The sequence below is a fragment of the Acromyrmex echinatior genome, chromosome 5 (genome assembly GCF_024713525.1).
Source record: "Acromyrmex echinatior isolate Ae372 chromosome 5, ASM2471352v2, whole genome shotgun sequence".
In the NCBI taxonomy this organism is placed as follows: Eukaryota; Metazoa; Arthropoda; class Insecta; order Hymenoptera; family Formicidae; genus Acromyrmex; species Acromyrmex echinatior.
The window spans coordinates 8,799,420-8,822,121 of NC_141856.1; the positions used below are offsets into that span (position 1 = coordinate 8,799,420).

Here is a 22,702-nt window from a genome sequence, read left to right on the forward strand (position 1 = left end):
CCGTTAATTAGAAGAACATACAACTTTTTTAATGCAATTGAAATCATCTTTGAATAATATTAGATACAATAATAACAGGTGTTAATTAAACGGGCGTGACAGTTAACGGTTACATTAACACGAATCCTATCTCTATGAGACACATACACGATTAAATGTCATAGCGAGTAGTGAGAATCAACGTACTGTCGGACATGTTGAAGATTATCGTTCTCTATCTGAATTGTCATTCGTGGGTCGATGAACAGATAATGTTTCTTGATAAATAGGAATGCCAATGCAATATGGACATAGATACTTTTTTCATGATATATTGCCTAGTATTAATATGTTTGTTCAGTGAATTGTTTGTTCTGTGTATGTTTTACCACGTAAAATGAACGTTTTGAATTCTCACTACTATAAGCAAAATATTATATAATATAATTAAATAAGATTATTTTCATTGTCAAATTGCGCATTCTTTACATTATTATATATTTATTTAACTATTAAAATTTTATATTGAATAATATTTACTTTTTACAATTACTTTAAAAAAAATTTCGGTCATTTATTATCAATAATTATCAGAACGCTACTAAAAACATAATACGATATTAAAATGATATCTATGAATATTTATTTAAGAAAACTAATAAAAGAATGTTTCTCACTAGAGAAATTTCTACTTTGAAATCCGTAAGGAATATTATATAAAGTAACTTATGTATCGTTTAAGGAATGTATTTTCTTCAATTTTTATTCGATTGCATTTACATTATAGTAAGATTAAAAAACATTTGATATAACAGTATAATATGTAAAAATCTTTTATTCAGAGAAACATATTGCATGTTTTATTTATATATATCATATGAGTTTAAATAAGTTTAAATAAAATTATAAAAATATTTACAGTTATATACATATAATAATACGTAATAGTTATAATTATAAACAAAATAACATAGGGCATTTTTTATTTATATATATATATAAAAACAATATATTGAAATAAAATGAAAATGTTGGTATTTGATAGGTTTATCAGGTTTTTATTTGTAATTTAATAATTATAATCATATGTTCTGAAGTTTCTGCGATATACAGTTTATATTCAGCATTATATTTATTTGTTGATTCTTATAACGCGAATTAATCAATTTATTATTAAAGTTGCCGCTGACGAGATCGACATTTCAATAAAAATTCTAATCAACATATGTGCTCGTCACCTCACCTCGGACAATAAAAATTACAGTTATAATATAAATCATCGGATATATCAAGTTTGTTATAGTTGAATGCAAACTGCAAACCATTAAAGTTATTTACTCGTTTTTTAAAGGATCATCCATTAAGCGCGGAATTGAAATTAATTAATAACATAAAGCACATCTTCGTTAAAAGCGCGAGGTCATCCTCATGTAGCGTTTGTTAATTAAATGATAGCCGAACAAGTAATCACTCGTGGCTCAATGGGCGAGTTCGTACTATGCGCGAGTCCGAAGTGCAAAATAGCAAACTCTCGTAGTCTTCCTTTCGCAATCGATTGGGTTTACTTGTCAGTGAAAACGCTTTTGACGGGATGAAAGACGTCTGTTATATTATAAAGATCCGTTTCCATGCAACGACCTAATATATGAGGTTTTTTATCTTTTTTATATGTCGGACGAGTAAGTTCAAGCGAGAAAAGCAAGCTCTATAAACGGACAAAAAACTGCGCAGCAAAGAGGTATTAAATAGAAGATGTAATTCTGAAATTCGGATTTAGTTGCACGGATTTACGCGTTAAAATTTGCGCAATACCTATATATAAAATTTTGCGACTGCCGTAAAAAATAGGATCACTATTATGTGGCAAAATAAAGAAAGAATTATTTTTTTTATATTGTTTGAATATCAAAAATGAAATTAAAAGGAAAATTAAAAATAATGATTATTTTAATACTAACTATTTAGAAGATGTCTATAGAATTACAAATAATTGCGAATGAAAGATGAGTTAAATTTTGCCCATATAAATTAATTTAAAAAATTTTTTTAATAGAGCTTATCTATATACTTTTTAAAATTTTTAATTTTTTGCCTACAACTTGAAAGAAGAATATGTAAAAAAATTATAACTTAAAATTTATGAATTTGTAACATTTTTTTGTATTTTGTATTAATATAATTATTTCGATTTCTCTACGTATAGATATATTTTACAATCATGCATAAGATAATTTAGTTTATATATGCATTTCTGCGTAACATATCGACAAATGAAAGATAGTGGAAAATTATATTCTGTAACACATTTATTTAATATATATTTTCCTTTTCGAATTAAAAAATGCATTAGTTATTATTACAGGGTGGGCCATCTATTGGTACGTTTTTGAATTTCGTCGTATGGCAACACCGAACGAGCTACAGACCCGAAATTTTGACAGTTTATTAGTCATACCGTCCGCGGCACGAAACAACATGTTTTCTCTTGAAGAGCGTTTTGAAATTTTAAAAACTTATTTTCAAAGTCAGTGCTGTGTCGCCGAAACTGTACGAATTTTGAAAAGAAATATGGGTCGTGATAGAGCACCCACCGAAGGAGCTATACGCAAATTGGTGAGGAAAGTTCGTGAGAAAGGGATGTTAGTGGATGACATTATATTACGACTGTTTTGAGTGAAATTGGCGCCGAGGTAGTCCAAAATGTCATTAATAATTGGGGTGACCGAATGGCATACTGTAAGGCCAGTAGAGGGAGCCACATGAACGAAATCGTTTTTCATTCTTGACGCGGATACTTTTAGCTTCACAACAAAAAAAAAATTAATAAAAAATATCAATGTATGCTCATTTGATCGCATTTTTAAAAACGTACCAATAGATGGCCCACCCTGTATATATTAATATTTATATAAATTGGAATATTAAATAAAATCTTTTTTTAAGTATCAACGAATTATATATGTATATACATATATAGGTATATATATTCGAGAAATGAAATTTTTCATGAATGCGTAAAATATTTGCTTTTCAAATATCTGGATTTAGTGAAACGATAAGTCGATTTATGTGCAATAATCGGCTTTGAACTCGGAATTAAGGGATGAGATATAATCATTTATTTTTAATAATAATCTTCCGTTATCTTTTGTCTGTCGATATGTTGCGATAATGTAGAGATAAATTACGAAATGAACGGTGGCTGAAAGCTTTAGTGATTATTATAAGTAAAAATATGTGGAAGTCTTCAAATCTTTGATATTGGAAAGAGAATCTCTTCATCAGAAATTTACCGTCGACTGAAGCACGATGAAAAACTGATGGGGCGTATCCGCGAAGAGATTTCCCTTTGCTCAATCCACTAAGGAAAACATACTCGTTGATCTGATGTATTCGGTTCTGCAGAAACCTATTCGTCGTATTTTCGCAGCTTCAAAAAGAGGATACTGAACTGAGCGAAATAAATTCTACGATCAGACTCAGATTTAATGTAACGCCAGAATTTTCCTTCAATTTTCGACTTGGTCATACATTCGCTTCTGGAGCGAATTTTCGCGTGTCTTCATTCAAGTTTATTCTCCGAAAAAATGATTTGATTTAGGGACCTAGGAATGATCCAAGTCCTGATAAATCTTGGCAATTTATAAAAAAAAACCGGATTTTTCTTTATCTTTCTTTGAGTTATTTTCATATCACTCATTTATCGTAGAACATCTTTTCTAAAAGTTTATATTAATCGAATAAATGAAGCAAAATTGTAAACGATGGTATAATAGGAATCTTATGTGATATTTATTCGGAATACTTATTAAATATATAATGCTGATATACATTTTATGCTTTTACACTACGTTACTAGCGTATATAATATAACAGCTATATTGTAAAAATTTCTTAATAGCGATTTTTCTTTTAAATAATTACATAACAATATAATCAAATTAATAATAATATAACCATGTGTGAAAGTTACAATATAATTAAAAATCTCCTATATTTGTAATGTTTTATGCAATTGCGAAATATTTAATGTAAATCGATATCTATATTTTTGAATACAAAATTACATTATGATTGTAATTTCATTATTAAATTTCCCCCGCGAGCTTATAATTATACATATCTGGATATATGTATATATACATATATATATAAAATATATACATATAAAATATATATATATAATATTGTTTTCATTCCTTAATATCATGCAAGACAGAGATATCATTTATGAGAAGTGAAAATACTAATCATGGCTACTCTCGATCACTTATCCTAGGATTTATATTGGGTAAACCAAAACTAGGGTTTTCTCGTTTACTCATAACTTCCGCAGAAACGATAGCTTTCGTTCTATCTTATCCTCTTGAAATTTAAAAACAATATTGAAGTTATAGATAAGTAATTTTCGTAAAAATAATTAGATTTTAATATAAATATGATACTATATGTGAAACTTTTATGTTGAGTGGCAACATTTTTTTAAGATTTTTTAACATTTTTCTGTCTTTAATATTAGAATTAGTACCTACTATAGAATTTTCCTGATTTTAATTTTTTATTTTTATTTGATTATTGAAAAATTAAAAATTTGAGAAAAAGACTATTGTAAAATTTTCATAAAAATTTATTCAGAATTACAAGTATTTTGATGAAATATTTTTTTATTTCAATACATTTATATTAAAAAGAGATTTATATTTAAAGATTTGTTTTTCTATATAGCTATGATAAAAATTTTTTATTAACAACAATTTCATTTCTATACATTATTTCATGAAAATTATCGGATTGTATAATATTGGATCACCAATAGTTGCAATGGTCCTAAGTTAAATTTTCATAAAGTTAAAGTCTGTTCCAAATTCTACTGGAAATTTCACTATCGATGGCTGGCTGATGACGCTTTGAGGTCTACAAAATTGTTAATTTACGCAAAGTGCATTATAAATCTGCAATATGACCTGCTATCCTATCGAAATATACATAATGGTGAACAATAGCCGCTATATGCGTATGTCGCACAAGACTGAGAGAATCTAATTTCTCTCTCCCTTCCTCTTTGTCACTCTTCCTCTTTCCTCCTTTCCTCTCTCTCTCTCTCTCTCTCTCTCTCTCTCTCTCTCTCTCTCTCTCTCTCTCTCTCTCTCCCCTCCTCTTTCCTAATTGAGCTTTTTGAACCGAAAACGATTTCTGTACATGGCGCGCTTGGAACAAAGCTAGTGGTTTGTTCTTCCATCTTTATGATGGTCTATAGCGAAATAGAGAAAAAAGAGAAAGAGAAAAACGAGAGAGAAAAAGAGTTTCCAATGTTGCGAATACGATGGCCGGATAATGGGAAACAGCGAGAAAGCTGTTTGCTACGTATAAAAAGGCAGGGAAATCTCTCCGCGTTAATTTTTCTCAATATTTTTTAGTCGTTATATTGCTTTCTCGTAGACAATGTTGCATCGTAATAATGCTCGTAGCACGGATATAACAATGCGATATTTCAAAATTCTCGCGAAGAGATTCCTTGGGGAATTGCGCACAACTTATTCAACGTCGAGAATACTGCCGATAGAGTGTTTCTCTAATGGGAAATCATTTTGTCTTCCAACAGATTACTCAACTGAAATTAATACTGCACGTTTAAAAGCTGTGACTTCTATTGAAGTGTTAGATGTATGTATAAAATATTACGAATGACAAGCAATTGTACAAAGCTGATATAAATTCTAATTTTAATGAGATGTTATAGATGTTATTTTAATTTTAATTTATAATACATAAATATTAAAATTGTTGAAATAATATATTTTTAAAATATTACTTTATTTTTATAAATTATCATTTATAAAATATGAAAAAATGCAGTGATTTTTTTTAGAAATTAGAGAACATGTATGATTAAATACTACTAAAAATATTATGTGCATTACATAAGTACATATATATAATAAGATATAGGTACATAAAGTATATATACAGTAGTTATAATTTTTAGAAATTTTGAAACTCTGCTTTTAAAGTTTTAGTTTAGATGGCATAATCATGCATAAGTATACACACTGCACAAATTTTCCGTATCCGATAAATTTGTTCTTAATTAACAGAAATAGCATTAAATATATTTCAAATTTGATCTCATCGTGTTAGTTTCGTTGAAATGCCCCAGTTCTTCAAACTTTGATCATTCGAGCTTTAATATTAATGACATTCAAAATCCTTGCACACACACACACACACACACACACACACACACACACACACACACACACACACACACACACACACACACACACGCACACGCACGCACGCACGCACGCACGCACGCACGCACACGCACGCACGCACGCACGCACGCACGCACGCACGCACGCACGCACACACACATATATATGAAAACTAATCCTCGTTTTACCTCATGGAAATGTATCAAAAACAACTCAATTCGAAAATCAACCAAATATAATAAATTAAATTTAAATAAATTTAATAATGGAATAAAACATTACATTATATCATTGAAGTTTACACCATGTTCTTTCGACAATTGCTCAATTATTTCATAGGTATATTGTATATCGGTCTCTTTATACACAATCTTCTACTCTGAAGCTTATTATGGCTTTAAGTCTCGCGGGCATACGAAATCTAGCTTATCGCCAGAGCCAGATAATCGTATATTTAAAGCATGCGGGTGCGGCGAATATCTGGTTGAATTAATTAATGTAATTAACAGGCTGCTTGGCGACGACGGAGGGTTGCGGGTAAATTCCGCCGCGATGCTGCGTAATGAACACACGACGTTCCTGCAGGATACATCAATGATACGCTAATAATTATAATAATTATAATCACAATTATAGAGTCGGAAGCCGCTAAACCACATTTGTTATTGGCGCATGATTGACTTGTACGTGCCGTTCGTGATTGATGATGAATTCCACGAAGTTTGTGGCTATCGATAGAAGTCAGATAATGCAACCGAATTGAATTCGCGAATCACAACGAATTTCCACATTATTTGATTATTCATAAAAAAAAATTTTGAATATAAACCTATATAAGTTCGGATAATATTATCTCATGTTATTATCATTAAAAGTAAAATGCGTGTTGAAATGTTTAACATTCACGTTCTGTCATCTCTAAAATATATTTGTATTTGTATAATATATTTAGATATACTTAAATCATTTTTATTTACTTGCACATATATTTATATGTCAAATCAGTAAGATAATTGCAATAGATTTGTCTCGGTGACTTTTCGAGATATATGTATATTCAGCATTTACGGCTGACAGTTCGCAGCAGGAAGTTTCGCAGATTCGAATTCGTGAATGTTATATGAGATTTGTGGCTTTGATAATACGGACGTGATTCACACGAAAAGTCATAAAAGAACTATTACGAATTAATAATTTGCGTGTTAAATGAGCGTTGACGTTAAATAGACGATTAAATAAAGATTAGATACACTCATTATTAAATTTTCCTTGTCATATTTATTATTATACACAATATACAATTTTAGATTATCTGATAATAAGTGACTGCTATCCTCTTATTATCAATTATGACGTAAATAAGAAGATATTAACATAATTCTTTTTAAATTCTTTTTTAATACTTTTTATCCAATATTTCTGTTTAAATTTACAGTTAAATTAGATTTTATAACACTATTCGATAAAATTTGACCTTTTTTTTACAAGACGATTGTAAGTCATTTATAATATATTTTTACCTGTTAATATAAATTCGTAGGCCAAATTTAATTATTACTTCATGAGAAAAATGACGCTAAAGATACAAAAACAACAGTTTTTTTCATAACATTGTAGCACCAGCGCACATCTTTTTTTAAATTTATTAATGCCACACGAAAATATCAATTTTTAGGTTTAAAATGTATTTTATTTCATTTTGATATGATTTTTTTTAGATATGGAAATTTGAAAATAACTCTTTTCTTAATATGTGGAAAAGGCGTTTTGTTCTATCTTAATTTTGCATTATATGGAAAATAAATCCTTCTGTGCTTACATAATATAATCGGATTATATTAAATCACACACACAATTTAAAATTGACAAAATACAATATGATAAGAATCATAACCTTTACTGTGTAATGATTTAAGATTATAATTTTCTTGTCATTGTATTTTATCAATTTTATATTGTTTTTTTATTTAGTATGATCCGATTATGTTATGTAAATACAAAAATACTATTTTTCCACATAATGCAGAGTCAAAATGGAATAAACTTCTTTTTTTTGTATTACATGTGAAAATAATTATTATATTTTCAGATTATTATATCTTAAAAACAAGAAATCATATTAAAATAAAACGAAATGCAATTTAAAATTAAAAATTAATCGCGTAGTATTAATTAAATTTAGAAAAAAAATTAAAATGAAATTTAAATTAAATCCATCGTTTTATGCTTTTTTAACGCCTTTTGTATTAGAATTTTGACGGCTAAATTTTGGTTAACGGATTTGTGTTTAGAAGGCAAAAATATATTGGAAATGATTATTCACATTCATATTGAAGAATAATGTTGGACAGTGTAATTAAACTTTCTAATTTTTTCTAGAAAATCTTTAAATATATATAGCTACCTAAAAGAAAATAGTGAAAATTTCTAATTTCATATTAATTAATAAAAAGATCGAACTAAATAACGAATAATCTTTTGAGATATTTATTTAAGAATTTAAAGTGAAAAATAAACTTGTTATAAAACTGAAATCCATGCAAACAATTCTCTTTAATAAAAGTGTTGAATACGACCGTGAGCTGAACGCGACCCAATGAATAATGCATAAATTCAATTCACGCCTATCGCGCGTAATTAATCTCGACGCTTAATTGAAGCAGAATTGATACGTTCCGTTCAGAAGCGTTGGTAATTTTCGTAGCCTTCTTTGTACGATATTTCATTCTCTGCTTTTTTTTTACTTAGTTTTGTTTAAGCCTCAAGGATCGGTTAATATTACATTGATCTCGAAATGGTTACGACGGTAGAGCTATTGGAAAGTTGACGGTTTTAATGTAAAAAATGATGTAACGAAAAATCGAACGCAACTAACTTTCCACCCTAGTCGACAGCTTTTTATCGCTTTTATCGTCGATACGTATTCTTCTTCCAGATTTTTTCTTTTCAATTTTTTTCTCTCTTATATCATATCAATCAGAACAATTTTTACTGCGTATGATGTTTCTTGCGCCGTTTTAAATAATTTGTACATAATATGATTTAAAAAATATAATTTTATTTTTACTGATTATATCTTCCAGGTTTTTCCACGGTAATATATGCTTATTTGTGTTAGCAAAACGGAATTAACAATGATATGAAGAAAGTTCATGTTCAAAATTTAAAAAATGCATTCCAAAAATGAGAATTTAATCTGTAATGTACAATAATATAAAATATATTTTATATATATATAAAATGCGAAAGACTTATAGCATTCATCCTCATTCGAATTAATCAAATGATATATATTTGATTGAATCCGAGCGAATATAAAATTCACAATTAAATTAAATTATAATTTTAAAAACTAAGATAAAGTATATAATCAAAACTAAATATATTTCAAGTTAAATAAATATTGAACGAAAAGAGTTATGAGATTTTTTAATTTGACTAAATTAAACACGCTGACTACGTAACAATATATAGAATAAGTTAAAAGTTACAATGCAAATTGAAAAATTAATCGTATCGTAGGTATATCGTTGTGCTTGGAATGTTATCGGACGTTGATCCAAATGTAAGAGAATGCGATTCACAATGCCACTCCTTGCACAATAACTGTCTGGTTATACGTTGACTTGAACTACTGCTGCAATTTATCACCCGTAGCACGCTTCCTGAAGCGTTTCTTTTATTAGCGTACAATGTGTCGTAGTGACCGGTTTCTAACACTGACTACTTCTATTGGTATGCGAAATACGTGATTCTGCGGTAGGCAAATTGTTCGAGCGTTTTGGTATCACATGTCGAAAAGCGTTTACCGTGCATTTCGCAAATTAATTGCGCTTGCACTGCCATTAATGTTTTTTTATCTTATTGCACATTCTCATGTAAATTGCCTTTAAAACTTTTCTTACAAATTTTTATAATTAACTTCCGTAAGTAATGATATTGAAATAAATAATTGATCAAATTTGTTCATGTTTGACATACGCGCTTTTAATTAACTACATATTACAAATGAATATAAGCATTTCTTCATTTTACGAACTATCAAAATATTACCTACTATTTACATCGAACTGTATCTACATTTTATTTTTCTATAAGATATAAGATTTTATTATTATCGGAATGAATTTGATCAGAAGTTACGCAAAGCGAGACGTGAATTAAATATACAATTTGAAATAGACGAAATTAATTTGCATTTCGGAAGCTTATATGTGTTTATGAAAGATATTTGAGATATTATTTGAACGCGGATTTGCTCAACAAATAAATACGGCTACTTCAAAAGCGTTTTCCCGTGAACGATAATACGAATTGAATCCTAAATACTCGCTCGTGGCTCGCATTATTGCACCGAGTATTATATTTGATATTACTGTTACTAAATTCCACCCGGTGAATCACAAAGCTCTATATAAAATTCCTATGCGTTCTCTATAACTCTTCCGCCCACATCTTTCACGCGTTTGTTGCACAGATTTATTTGACATACGACTAACATACAATAACTACGAAATATAAAAAAAAAAACAAAATATTTACACCGTAATGAATAATGTGTGTAAAACTCTAAAATCATCACTTCTTTATTACATTTTTAGATCTTTGAATATATGAATATACTTAGTATAAAGCTCGCATAGCGATTTTTCTTTCAATATATGACATTGTAATGAATAAGTTAGTAGAGGAACTGTCAAATTTTCTTTCTACATCTTTTTATTAAGTTTACTTTTTATAACTTTCAGCATTTTTTATTCTCGGCGCTTAAAATGTCACATTTATATTCAGCAAGCATTTTCGCATAGAAATCATTATTGGTATGCTTCAAGAAAGTTATTATCCAACGTTGCCTTCTTTTTGTTAAAATTTTGTTTAAAAATGTGGTACGTGTGAAAGAAATTTGTAATGCATTTAGCATGTAAAACTTTTCTTTGAGTTGTTGATTACACGTGGCAACCGGAAATTTCCATTCGCCTTGTCGTGTCTCGATCTACTCGGTACTCAGACGTTGAAACTTTCAGTAAACGTCGGCTTGAGTCAAGTTTTAACGAGCCTCATGCTCTGTTCTCGTCATTCCACTGACGACGGTCCTTCATACGCGTTCACGCGGAAATTGTTCCCGTAACGAGACGGCCAATTCTTAATGGAAATACGAGATAATTTCTCAACGAATATTTATATACATTATGTTGATACATATATTGATTACTTCACACGACAAAATGTATTAACACATTGTGATAATTTTAATGATTGCATGTTTTTTCTTTTTCGCGTACATATCTCTAACAATACATTTTAATATTAAATACATTGTAAATTATCATGAATATACTTTTATTGTATCTACAGAATATAAAAGATATTGTTTGTGTTGGAAAAATTATATCATAAATGAACTAAACTTGTTAATTGATTTATTCAAATAAACTGCTTCTAATCTTAATATCAATTATATCGTATGCATAAATATCACAATAATATTTGTATATAATGCGAGAATATGATGTTTTAAACATTTGACTTCATTAATAGTTTGCTTGATCAGCAACAAATAAAATATCACTTTTCTTCAAAAGAAGCTTTCTCGTTTCACACGTACATATAGAACATCGATCGAAGAAACGAACACGGAGGTCTCCTTGGAGGGTGTACTCTCTATGCTATCCCTGGACACAACCGTAATCTGATTTATCCATCTTCCATGTACGATCAGAATATTAAGAAGCGCATACTTGAAAATACAGTATATTCACCGACGGTTGGTATAAAATACTTCTGAGTAGCATGAAATAGTTCGATATACGAGGAATTTGGAGAAATACCATTCATAACTTGGAAAGGAAGTTACATCGATATCTGTAGTATTTTAATAGAATACAAATACTTAAAATTTAATACAAATAATTAAAATGACAAGCAAAAATTGCTTTATTAAGTATAATAAGATTTTTTAATATTGTTTATATTTATTTTTTTTAAACTTTGAAATTTATGCGCTACAAATAAAAAGTTATTTGCGATTAATAGAATGGGAAAGGAATATTTAAGAAAAGCTGTTTTAATTATTGTCAATATAAAAATAACCAAACGATACGCATATTTAAAATCAAACGTTTTGAAATATGAAGATTTGAGCTTCTCTCTCCTTTATGTATTTTTTATTATCATAATTTTAATGATACAGATTCATTACAATTGACATATTTCTTTCATTTCGTGAACGTATATTGAAAACAGTATATTAATAATAACATTGAACGTACATTAATAATAACATTGTATATTTGTAAATCCTAAGTACATAATAAGTCTATAAATCTAACATACATATTTACGAATGTCAAATTTCCATAATTTTAATCTTTGATTATTAATTTAACAGATTGTAACGATAAGCATCGTTGCAATGTTAATTATTAATACTGGATGTAAACCAATGTAACAGTACATGCATATTATGTAAATATAACGGTACTGATGTATCGCGATTTATTACATAAATGTATTATGAAATAGAAGGGCACTCGTGGACAGATGTGTAAAATATGGGTTAATTAGATAATGGATGTTCGCTCTGTTACAATATTGTGGGAATCCTATACAATAACTCACGTCACCGTATAGATGAAAATGTATTAAAATTATTCTCTTGCCTCGAGCAGGATTAATGGATATCACTTCTAATTTACAGCACTTTGTCTGTTGTATTTGAATTTTCGCCAATTATTGTTTTATTAGACATTAATAATATGTAAACTTTTTTTTATAACTTTATATAAAATATAAATTATCAAGGAAAGTTTGTTATCATATTTGACTAAATAATATTCTATTAGTTATTAATTAGTTATTAATTATAAATAAATATGTATTACTATATATACGTATACATTAGTGTAAAAGTTATATTTATGTTATATTTACTGTAGAAAGTTTTATTATATTTATTATCGTGACTTTATTTAACAGAGTATGCAATTTAATAAAAAGAAGGAAAGTAGTAATGATATTTAGTGAGAAACTTTATTGCTTTTTATTAAAGCTGTATTCTATGCAGTCGCAATTTCCAGTGGAAACCAGTCAAAGTTCGTCTATGACGCCAGATAATTGTCGAGAGTACATTAATCGGGAGAATAGTAGACATTAGTAGAAGTTCATGCGATTAGCCAACTGAGAAATTGCCTCTCTGTTTGACGCTAACAATTAGAACGTCCTACAGTTTCCCACGAACATTTATTTTGAATCCTGTCAACTACAGATTACTTTTTATCCATGGCACATGAATCACAGAAAGCTGAAAATATTTCACAATTTACATGGATATAGAGAACATTTGAACATATTGCGTTTGTGTATGTCCATAAAAAATATTTTTAACTATAAAACTGGGAATATAAAATACGTATTCAGTTTTTATCTCTGCCACTAAAAATGCATTTTAAACTGGAATAAAAATAATGAAAGTTTATTTGTATGCGATATAGTATTATATTTAATATATTCTATTTTATACATAAAACATTAAAATTTAATGATTTTCATAATTTGCAATTATTTTACAAAACGCATGTATTAAAACATATCTTAAAATGTAGATTTGATTGAGATTCATCGACACAATATAAATGCATTATTTTAGAGAAAAAAGTTTACTTTATTTTATACAATAATTTTATTTTATATTACATAGATTAATTTTTTCTGGAAACAATTACAGATAATTTTAAAAAGCAACACATTGCAAAATATTGTTTTAATTAACTTTTTTTGTATTCAAATGCACTCGGAGAATCGATTTTACTGACAATGAGAAATAAAGGAATTCCATATTTTCTGCAATATTGCTTCTTTATCAATCACTCGATTCGCGAATGAGCAGAATGAAGGAGATGATGAAAAATGGAAGATTTGAATAGATGAAATAGAACGAGTAGCACAAATCTCTTTCAATAAATTTTCCAATAGTAGTGCACACAATCAGAATTTTTTAAAGTGATTAGTGTTAATCTATTTCATTTTAGCATAACAATTATATTTTGTAAAAATTTATAATTTATGATTTTAATTTATGATTTATGATTTATGATTCATGATTTCAATTTATATATTTAACGATTTCATAATAAATAATTTACCAGTATTATTTCAATACTGTATTATACTATGTAGATTATACATACTTGTAGCTATACATATATAAGTAAATTTTTTTAATAACAATTAAATTTAAAATTATTTGATTAATATGATAATGAAAGATATAGTAATTCTAAATTTGAAATAATTAAAATCACAATTTCGTGAATGAAGAGTCACATGCATATAATGATTATAAAATATATTTCAAAGCGGATGCATTTTAAACTGGAATAAAAATAATAAAAGTTTATTTGAATACAATATAGCATTATATTTAATATATTCTATTTCTCACAGAGAAATTTATTAATATGTGTATATATATATATATATATTAGGTGTTGGAATTAATTCGTAGCGTTTTTTAATGAAAGAATGTTATTTATTTCACATGAGCATTAAAAAATACATTAATGAAAGTACTTCCCATCACTTGTAAAACGCTACGAATTAATTCCAACACCTAATATATATATACTTTTAAACGCTCTTTGCAATTGATACACATTTATTAAAACCATATTCAATACTATATAATTTATTGTAGTGTTATTATCGATTCTCTTTTGTTTTCCACATATTGTTATCCATCAATAATTAATTAATTATATTTGTACACGTTAATCGCGCTGTTGTAAAATTTGTATATTTTATAATTCTATACGTAAATGTTTCTGCTGTAGAATAGGGCGGTTTTCTTGCACGTATTTTTTATCGTTAACATAACAGAAGACGTGATATAAAACGTCGCGCCTCAATTCACCTATAAATAAAGCTCGTCAACACCATGTTTGATTTCCATATTATAAACGTGACCGACGGACATACATTATTTATGGACCCACACAGGAATACACATCGTATATTGGTAGAGCCTTTACCGTAAAAAAATTTACATTCGTATGGGTCGTTACACGCCTTTCTGACGACACACGTTCAGTCACATATTGAAATACTCTACATACTCGTATTCCTCATCGCGTGCCCTTATCAAAACGCCTGAAATATGCAATTCACGTAAAATATAAGATTTTCTGTCTCCATTGATTATTACATATTTATATATTGCATTTACGCCACTATAAACTAGAAACTAGAAATTGCTTTGCTACAACTTTGCAGTTTTTAAAGTTATTATCGGTGAGATAAGTTTTAAAACATTTTATAAATAACACATTTATAAATAAAATACAATAAAATCACGAATTAATTTCATTTTTGAAAGTAGCATCGTACTTTACTGTAATAAATTAAGATATATTATATTGTAAAATACCACTGCGACCAAGCAAAATATAATACAAGTCTGTTATATTTCATTGCTTGCAATAATGCGCAAGAATGTTATGTTAAAAGTACAACTCATGCATTCTAAAAACATGTGTAGCTTTGCAGTTTTTATAACAAAGAAAATATAAATATTTTTGTGAGTATTATAAATTGATTTTATTTTATAATAAACTATTATGCAAAATACTTTATTTTGCTCTATAGAATTTATATAGCTATTGAACTAATTATTAAATATATTTAAAGTTTTATTAAAATCTCACAAAATTTTAATAAATATTAAAAAAAGTTATATGTATAGCAGATTGTGTATATGTGAGGTATGATTAAACTGGATATATTAACTCAAATTAGCATTAAATACAAAACCGCTATTTTGCTGGAACATTGTCATTACGAAACTATTTCTCTGATTAATTAGAAATAACGAAAAAATTGTAGCTTTCGAGATTATCGAATAACTGTGTTCTAGAAAGTTCGTTACGCAGAAGCGCGTAATTATTTCTCGCCCTGTTACTTGTCAAATACAACGAAGAGAAGTTACTTGATTCACTCTCTCTTTTTCGGAAATGCGATAGAAACTAATTACAGAACTAATGGGTTTGTCTTGTATCAAGCGTAGAGCTGTCTCCCAGATTCAAGACTTAATCAGAATTCTATAAATTGTTAGTACAAAATTAATAAGAGTCATGAAAAAATGCGGTATTGAATTTCATCTCGAATAAATTTTGCTGTTAAAATTCTAAATAATATACATATATATTATGACAGTCATGCCATTTATAAACTATATATATAAAATAAATACAAAAAAAACTTTTTTCTTTTTTTAATAAACAAAATGTTATCTAAAAAATTTTTTTAATGTTCAATTTTGACATTACAAATGTTCTTCTTAATTACTTATGTATCCAAACATTGAAATGATTATTACATCTGTATTTAACCGTTTATTATTACATATACATTATGTTATTATAAATATCTAATATAATTGTATGTGAACACATGCATACTTTTTATATAAACATATAATATATCTTTTTATTACATACTATTACAATAATTGAAAATTATACGTGCGTGGCTTGGATAATTATAGACTTATATTGTAAATTATATTCCAACTAGAAAAAAATAAAGAAAAACTGAGTAAAACAATGTCATTCTTAAGCATCTTGATAGTTGAGCAATGGAACATAAAGGAGAGGCAAGAAATAGATAAATGGAGTACTTTAGATAAGGGTGTACTTTGATCGAAGCATAAGCTGACACACCTTCGACCTTCTTACTCCTTCCTTTCTATTGCAACATTAAAATATCATATTTAAGAAGATATATAATGGCAGAAAAAGGAAAGGAAACTGTAAAACAAAATGACGCATAGGTGGAAGGAATCAAGCAAATCTAGATCAAGTACGGAAGCTGGAGAAAAAGGGAGAAAGAGAGTACCCTTGAGTGGTGACAATACGGAAAGACGGACGTTGAGTGATATATACATATATTGAGGAAAAGGACAAGTTTGCGATGTAGTTGTCCATGCAATAGCTGAGACAGGAACGAAGTCAAAGTATCAGATGCTTTTCTTAGCCTAGTTTTGACTTTCATCAGACTTTATCTTTTTTGATAGCTATATTCCTCGCATATCAAAGGTCGAATCGGAATTTTAACTCAGTCGATTAAAGTTCCCATTGTGACGCATTAAAAGAATACACAAATATACAGATAACTGTACTTAAGTATCATATCTGGATATTTAAAAAGACTTAAATGCTAAGAACAATAAGCATTTTATAAGGAAAAAAATTAACCGTTCAGATAATATTTTATTCTTTGAGAGAAGAGAAGCAGAAACATTTTCTTTATATTTTTTTTTATACTTTGTAAATAAAAATCTATAATTTAGGATTTGTATCATCTTACGAATTTTGATACTTTTTAAAATCTTTTTTTAAATAAAAAGTAAGTTTCTCTTTGTAAGGAACAAACTGCTTTTATGTAAAATTATTACTCAGTGATAACAATTAAAATTGGAACGTTATGAAAGATTAATATCTTATTACTATGATATTAAACGTTTTTATAATCTTCTAAAATCGAATGCTTATTCATTCTGGCAATTTGGGTCAGATCTTTTGACTTTTCGCAATGACTTATGTATGGTTATAACTATCGCATTATCCATCACTTTCTTCCGAAGCTACTTACGCGCAAAATTTTCTTTTCATTCTTCTCACGTTTCTTCTTGGATGAAAATAAAATTAAAAAATTTATCAATTATTTTTATCTTTCGATGATATTGCTTTTAAAACGCGCTGCACGCGTCAAGATTTTAGTGTTCAATATTGAAAATGAAATTTCTCGTTTCTGTAAAATTGTTAACTGTCGTTTAATGAGGTCAGGGAAAATCGACTGGTAATGGAAGCTGTTTCATGATATCCTTGAATATTCATCGCGACCCTTACAAGGGGGCGTCGACTACCGTGAGCACGATTGTTGTTGATTTTCATCAGCGGAGATCGCATAAAGAGGTGTGAAAACATTGAAGATAGCAAGTTAATATTACCATTAAACACTTCAAATTTGTTCTTGCAAGAACGTTTTTTATTTTTTATTATTTTTTAGCATTCGACGTTACAACAGGATTAAGAAGTAATTATAAATCATTATTTATATATACTTAATATATTATAAAAATATATATTTGTACATAAAAAGAATTACTTTTGTTAATGTCAATGAAGGTTATTTAGCAATCGGAAATTTTTATTTTCTATTGTAAGTAATAATCGATTTTGATATATAAAAATATAATAAATAATAATGTGAATTATTATTCAAAGCTCTATATTTATCTAATCTAAAGTAAGTTGTAAGTTGAAGTAATGTAACGAGCTTTCCTAGAGTGTCTATAAATAGAACAAGCAGATACAGATTTTTACACATAATTCTAAATAACGTCAATTTCATATATATTCATCATATTTTATACATATATATATATATATATATTTTTTTTTCTTCACAGTACCTATACTTTTTATTAACATATTTTTAATGCAGAATCCCAAGCCTATTCTCTTTACATATTACTATTATTTATGTATACATAAAAACAATTACTACAAAGCTTTAATCATTATTTATAAGTAATATCATTATTTATTTTATTTTAAACGCAATTAAGAAATTATGATCGAAAACAAAAAAAATAATCACATTTAAAACATAGACATCGACAAAAAAAGCACTTTATTGCTTCGACGAAAGTACCTCTTGACAAGGGTTCCGGCATGGCTATTCACTCGTGAAGAAGCCAACCACTGATTGCCGATAGCGACACGGTGACAATATTGCGTTCTCGAATATGGGTGCGTGCGTCACAATACAAGCGACTATGCGTGTGTTACGCCTATCGCGTGTAACACACGCCCGATTAAGCCTGACATGTGGGCGCTCGAACGATCGATAAATTTTCACTCTATTTTCTCAATGCTAATAGTTCGTTTATGAAGAATTATAAATGATGCGAAATATTACTTATTTCGTATTTTAATTTAATACGACATGCAAAAGGACAATGATTTTTAAAATACATTTAGAATTTTTAAGATACATTTAGAAATTTATTTTGCAGGATTTTATTATGCAGGATTATTTATGGCTTACTTTTTTCTGAATCACTGCTTATATTATTTATTTTTAATCTAACATTATATGTACTATTTATAACGCATAGTTATTTTATGAACTTAACAAAATAATGATTGCTGCCTTCTATCTTTGAGGTGCACAATTATCTTGAAAAAAAAAATGGTAAAATATATTCATATGAAATTAGAAAATCAGTAGCGGTTAATAAAGTGAATATGTTACGTCGTGAGATTGTTATCATAATTTAGACGCTTCCACAAATCATAAAGTAGATAGAAAAGCACGAACAGAATGCGTAAGAATGAATGCATGCACACGGAATAATGTCACGTGCGAGACACTCCAAGAATTGATCTTATCTCAAGTTTTTTATTCGCCACGCTGCTTCGTATCAAAAGATTTGCTTGTCCTCCTATTCTAGAAAAATTGAGAAATAAAAAGTTTCCAGATAAGTGAGATGCGCAGAGACCATAAGCAATAAGATAAATTATCACATAATCAATATATTACTCAGCTATTATCTTATTAAAATATTTAAAAAGTAAAATATTTCTATAAAAAGTATGTAGTATAAATCTAGATTTATTTAAAAATACACATAATGTATAATTTATTTGATAAAATAGTAAATTAAAAATTATATCAAAATTTAATGAATGTGATTTATAATATTATTTCTTATCGATGGTTATATTATTTAAATTTAGTATGTGTAAGCTTTATGTAGCTTATGTTTTCTAGCTAAATTATTTTATAAATATTGTATAGATAAAACGTAGAAAAAATACATATCATTTTTACTTTTATTTTTACGGGAATTTCTTTTAAAATTGAAGAAAATTAATTATTAACATCAAACAAATATTTTTTAAATCAAAGTTTTATTTAAAAAACGTTAATTAAGAAATAAAACATTCCTTCATAAAATAAAGAAAAGAAGTATAAGAAATATAAATTTGTTTATCAAATGAGAGGGCTATAATTATTTTCTACATAGCTATATTTTCTATTCATATCGCCAACTATCTTTCATAAACATCTCGAACTGCAATTGCATGTTTATAAATTATATTTCCTAGATATTAATATTTATCAAAATTTGAACTTTTAATCTTTTGCAACAAAATCTCTTTTCCCATATAACTTTTATTTTTAATCCAATTTATAAGCAATATAAACAATAGTAATAATTTTATTTGAAAATGTTATGAATATATTAAATTAATATTGCATAAAATGATAACCAGCATGTTCCCTAAATTACGTCAAATTTAATCACACTAGTAACTTAACTGAAATGTTCGTCATGGTGATTTGCCGGAACTATATTTCCTGTGAGTCAGCTAATAGTGCTTTTGTTTGTCTATCACTTTATTGACAGCTTCAATGATAAGATATATCCGTTTTACATCGTTATTCATATCTGCAATTTTGATAATTTCATCGCATTTTTGCGTATTTGCAGAGTATGACATTTGTATAAAAGGATACAATTATATTAAAAAATACACACTCAGCTGAGGTCGTGCTTGCATTACGCTTCAATATATGTATATAACTGTGTAAATTTATCGTTATAAAGTTAAAATCAATAGTTTCATAGTCAGTACGTGGAAATGCGAGTTGTTCACCTTGAATTGCATGTGTACTGAATAACATTACAAGTTTACCCTATAATCTGACTCAGAACATCATATACTGTTCAGCACTTTTGCGTATATTGACAACTTTATCATTAATGCAATTTCTAATATTAACCACAAATTTCAAATATAGTTTACCTGATAAACTAATTTTTACAAGTTACTATAATGTTCAGATTTTATATTTACAATATTGAAAGTACGTTATTTTATTAATTACAATATATAAGAATTATCTTCATATTGTACATTAATCTATGACTAATATTTTTAAAAAATAATCTTTTATAATGAAAAGCTGTCTCCATTGAAAAATAATTAAGAGAAGTAATGTCACGAAAGAAGATGAACATGATGCGAGATATTATGGAAAAATGAGATAAAACACGAATGCATTTTTGTACTAAGGATATTATATTTACTCGTGTTACATGCGTGTCGGTATCGATTTCTTCCTACCTTTTTCTATGTATGCATATTGTATCAGTGTACAATACTTGCAAAAACGGCGAATTTATAATGCTGCAAGAGATCGATAACGAGTAGGAGTAACGTAAACATTCTATGTTTGCAGTAACACCATTGTTTGTCATATGCTCACAATATGTTGCTCCATTTAACTTCCGATTAATTGCATTATACTGCATTTTAGTTTTATGCAAAGAGCCTATACGCACAGTAGATGTATGTTAAAAGAAATTTAATATGAGACGCGCGTGAAATAAACGGTATATCTTGTTACGTAGACACTGGTAGACGCAAGCAACAGAAATGTATATTAATACGCGTGTTACGCGTTTATTATCGAGCTTGATGAACAAAGTTTATTATGCATTTGAAAACACAACAGAAAATGTCAATAACTTTGTTGTAATGCATCAAACATAATTTCGCAAATGATCAATGTTGTTCTTTTAATGACGCACATTCGATGTAGAAAATGTAAACGAAATGTCAAAATTATTGGTTACATGCTCTTATGTTTAAAGTATAATCTTTATTTAAATAATTGCATAAAATGATTAAAAATAGAATATAAAATCTGACGGTTTAATAAAACAAATTATTTTACTTATGTCCTATTAAATTAACTAAATTTTTTTGTCTCTCAAGACTATCATATTTACGTAATGTAAAAAAGAGAAAAGAAAAAGAAAAAGAAAATTATATCTAATTGTAAGAAAAGTGTGTTGAAATTTATATTATATAAATTTTAATTATTCTTACATAAAACATTATAATCAGATAAATATTCTTTCATGTTTTACGTCATTATTTACACTGCAGCAAAGAAGAACTGAAATAGTTTTTATCATTTTAAAATAATTTATATATATATATATATATATATATATATATATATGCAAACGCATACATAAAAATGTATATTTTAAATTATTAACAACTTTAGTTTTTATTTGTGTATTCATTACATAGTTTACAAGATTGTATGTGTTTCAAGCCCAACAAATAATCGGCGCACAATTTACTTTGAAAAAATTTACAAGGAATATCGTTAGACATGAAAAATCACCTTGACCGAATTTTATACTTATATGCGTTTACAGTTTATTTAATAATTTATTGTCTACGGAACTTTATTAATTTACTTTACTACAGTAAGTAACTTGACTAAATTGTATAGCTAAAAAGAATCTAGAAGTTAGAGCCAATTCGTTTACGTGATTGTTATATTTTGCCTTGAAGAATACTTTTCTGTGATATACGATGATTTACTACTGCGCTCCATAACTCTTAGTGAAACTCAGAATTTGC

The 22,702-nt window shown here is 27.7% G+C and overlaps 1 protein-coding gene across 6 annotated transcripts in view; it reads left to right on the plus strand.

Moving 5' to 3' along the window:
* Nucleotides 1-22,702, plus strand: part of unc-13-4A (BAI1 associated protein 3) — a 102,505-nt gene that overhangs the window by 21,775 nt on the left and 58,028 nt on the right. The gene's annotated exons all lie outside the window — the stretch shown is intronic.